Consider the following 4,088-nt stretch of genomic DNA (forward strand, 5'->3'; position numbering starts at 1 on the left):
TTTTTTTCCTACGCATCGGAATGAAATTTTTATACAATATGGACGAAGAAATTGCGCACATTTCTGCATACTCAACTCAAAAATCGTGTTTTTTGAGTTATGACACTATTCAAATATATGAGCGATATGATCAATTTATTCCACTTCTATAACATCACCATCATTGAAAACATCTTGAAAACACGTGTGTTGTCGATGTGTTTTCATTGACAATTTGTTTGTTTACATTTTGAGCATTGTTATACTCGCGGAACATGTTGCTAAGAGAGTGTAAAAGTTTTGTTCACATGAGTTTGTTGTTGTTTGTAAAACTAAACGAGTCAGTTATAAGCAAATGGGTGAAACCGTATAATAACTACGCCCACCCCATACAAAGGTTATGTTGAAAAGTACTAAAGGTGCGTTAACTCTCTACTAAAATAGTCATAAACTTCAAATTTTCCATAAATTTTCAAGGCCCCAGATTCCGAACAAAAAGAACTTAGTACCTAAGTGTAATTTTTCACCAAAAAAATCGTTAAATTTTTCGGATAATATAGTGTTACCAAAAAGGGTGACATCGGGTCACAACTTCCTCTGGCTCCCATATATGGTTTTCAAACATCCGTTGGGCTTTATACCGTATATAATGGTTAATATGTGCGATACTTTAGCAAAATTAAGTGAGCGTATTGCCTTGGAGTTAATGTGGCTTGGTGGTAAAAATGAGTGAAATAGATTCAGGAATTACCACATCTTTCGTATATAATGATTCCTTTGTTGTTTATATTTTTGTCTCTCCATTATCTTATTGGCATAATATGTTTTCCAATAATATCGACCAAACTGGAGCAGGTATCGATTATAATGAGTGGACTGTAAGTTTTCAAATAGTTTTCAGCGAATGTGATTTCGTTTGACAAATTTTGCATGCATAAAAACACAAATTTTACGATGAAACCCAAATTTGTCTATGAAAACATGTTTTCAATGCCCATCCGAACGTAGTATCATCAAACTACCAAAGGGCCGTTTATAGTAACCATACACGATAACACATGTGAGTTCGATCTGTATGAAATCGTTTCGCCATATACGACATACAAATTCATTTTACGTCCGTTCTTCAATGATTAAACAAGCGGATAATGTAACAACAACAAAATCAAACATTTTTACGCACAAGTCCATACACGAGTAAATCTCATTCGAACGCATACCAATCGAACACACATGTGCTTCGTGTATGGCCACAACAATAGTAATTACCCAGCAGGTCATGGGTACTGAAACTCCAACACGCTCAAAAAAATCTTAACAACACCCCTACATACACAAATACGCAACAAAGGGCGAAATGTGCATAAACATTTACCTCAACTCTTCTTTCGTACAGCACCCTGAATGATAGAAAGAAACAACCAAAGTTATCGTGTTTAAACAAGTTTTGTTTTGAGCTATATCATGGCTGCTTGCGAAGTATTATTTTGCGTTTTATTTAAATCAGTGATCTGATTACAGTAATACTTCAATGCATTGTCAATTCGAAGCACGTAATAGAAGCTACGCCATCAATGGTCAACATCAAGGGCGAAACCATTGAATACGTAAATAATTGTTGAATATAATAATATTATCTTGCCTTAAATTCTAAAATTTTCCATACAGATATTTCAAACCTCATACGGCGCGTTAAAGGTACGCAAGCTAATTGGTGTCACTTGTGGTAGCAGCGTAGAACTTTCGAATCGATGGAATATGTGCTGCAAGCAAATCCAGAACTATGGATGCAAACGCTGCTACATCGAACACAAATCATTTACACACCAGTTATTAGGTTTAATGTCACTTTTTTACGTGCAATTAAACCTTTTGCTCAACACAAGCCCGGGAAGAACTGAAACGACATGGTTTTAGTGCTTTTGTAACCGTTTGTCATCGCGACGTGTGTAAACTGGGTTTTGCCAACGAGCTAGAGGGCAAAGCAGTTGCAGTATTTTTAGAATTACCGGGCGCTCAGTTGGCCGTATCATTAGCAGCTAAAACTCAGAAATTAAAGGGTAACTTTAAGTGAATGTTTGTGATCGTAAAAATTTAAAAACTTCTTTTACTTTTTTTAATTCATTTTCACCTTGTATTGAGTAATCATAACGTTGTTGTATCGCTTTACAAGGACATGGATTCACCGAAATTAGTTCAATGGAAACACTACAGCAAGAGCATGGATGTTATGACTAGAACGTCGCCGTGCTATATTTAGAATTCCTGAAACATAAGGTAATTATTACCAACTTTAATGTTGTAAAAATTCAAATTTTACTTTATGTTTTATAGAAACCCTCCTCCCAGAAATTTGATGAATCACTTTTGTAGGTGAGCATTTTCAGCCGTCCTCGCGACAGATGAGATTTTTCACAGATATACTCCGCGTGTATTCTTATAATATATGTATACTATACGCGCTCTTTGCATGGGCATTCGTTCGGAAATTTTATTTATTTAAATATTAAAGAAAAAAAAAAACAAATCTAAAGTGTTAATAGAATTAATAAAAACATTGTTGTAGTGCTTTTGTATACTATAGTGTTACTATATTTTGTATACATTTTTACAACTGCTGCTCGTCATCACGTAAGTAAATTATTATTTCATTTGGTAAATTTTGTTACGTACATGATACGCACATAAACAAATGCAACACGTTATTAAATAAAATTATCTAAAAAATGAGAAACATGTGGGGTACATATATATATATGTATATATATATATATATGTGTATACGCATAGGTATATATCAGCTGTCTCTTTCTACATTTTTATTTTTGTTTATAGATTTGTCTTGAAAATGGATGCGGATGATTCAAATGATGCGCGAAAAAGAAAAAACTCGATAGATGACTCCACTTATGAGAATGAAGTAGAAAAAAGAAAAGAATATGATAATCGATACAGAGAGAAACACCCACATAAGTCAGAATTGGCGAAACAAGCGAACAAAGATTATAGTAAACGATACAGAGATAAACAAAGAACGTTAAATTTATTATCAACTGAACAAACATTTGTACAACAAAATGTAAACGCGCCATAAGTTTAAGTTTTCACTTCTGCCTGCACTTCCGGAGCGCAACCCCACTAGGTTTTTATTTATTTAATTGTATGAGGTATTTACATTTATAAATTAGTATGGTATTTTATATTTTTAATAATTATTATAGATTAATTTTTATATATTAACATTTCAGTAGAAAGTAAACTTTAATTTTTACAAACGTTTTTGACAAAATTTACATATTTTACATACAAAGTTAGTATTAATTATTAAATTTTTATAATTTACAATTTCTCAAAAGTTTTATGTATTGTTTTTTGTTTTGTTATACAATACAAATTCAATTTCACTACTATTACGATTGTTACAAATATTCTTACATTCATTTGTATATATATTTATATATTTGTATATAGATGCTAATTTAACAATATTTCACATTTAGATCAATAAATTTAGTGCTATTGCGAACGTTCAAAATTTATAAATTAACAATCATAATATTGAAAATGATAAATTGTAAGTTCAGCATAGTCAAATCAGAAGCAGGATAAACAACTTCTGCGTTTTTTTGTTTTTTTGAGCTCTGTTATTATGTTAATTATCCCTTGTGTAGATCCAAGGGCAAAAAAGGAGACTCTGTGTTTAGCACATCGAAAATATGTGGTGAAACTGCTACTCCAAAAATCTGATGTAATTTATTGTACATCATCCGATGCCTGAAAAATATGTATAGTTTTTTATAAATAATTAAAATATCTATATTTGTATAACAAACCCTGTTATTTGTTGGTTGCGTTGTGCGATTTTGACTTTTGTTGCTAATTTGAATATGTATTATTTGTTGTTGCTGCCACACTTGTTACACCATGTGGCGATTATCAATCAATATTATAAGCATGGACATATTAATACCAACTCTGTTAAATAATAAGAATATAAAATTTTTTTTTTTTTGGTTTTGCAATTAAATACCTAATACCTGTTGTTGTAGAATATTTTGTGTTGTATTTCTAGGTGCATGGTGCGATTGATGAGCGATTGCCGTTGTATG

General features: G+C 31.8%; 1 long non-coding RNA gene across 1 annotated transcript; it reads left to right on the forward strand.

Annotated features, from left to right (window-relative positions):
* The first annotated feature begins 1,264 nt into the window (after positions 1-1,264).
* LOC128921556 (uncharacterized) lies at positions 1,265-3,256 on the forward strand. Its single transcript, XR_008470991.1, has 3 exons — positions 1,265-2,256; positions 2,314-2,352; positions 2,815-3,256. It is a non-coding gene; the product is annotated as an uncharacterized LOC128921556 (long non-coding RNA).
* Positions 3,257-4,088: the final 832 nt, after the last annotated feature.

This window comes from Zeugodacus cucurbitae, chromosome 4, assembly GCF_028554725.1.
Source record: "Zeugodacus cucurbitae isolate PBARC_wt_2022May chromosome 4, idZeuCucr1.2, whole genome shotgun sequence".
Taxonomy (NCBI): Eukaryota; Metazoa; Arthropoda; class Insecta; order Diptera; family Tephritidae; genus Zeugodacus; species Zeugodacus cucurbitae.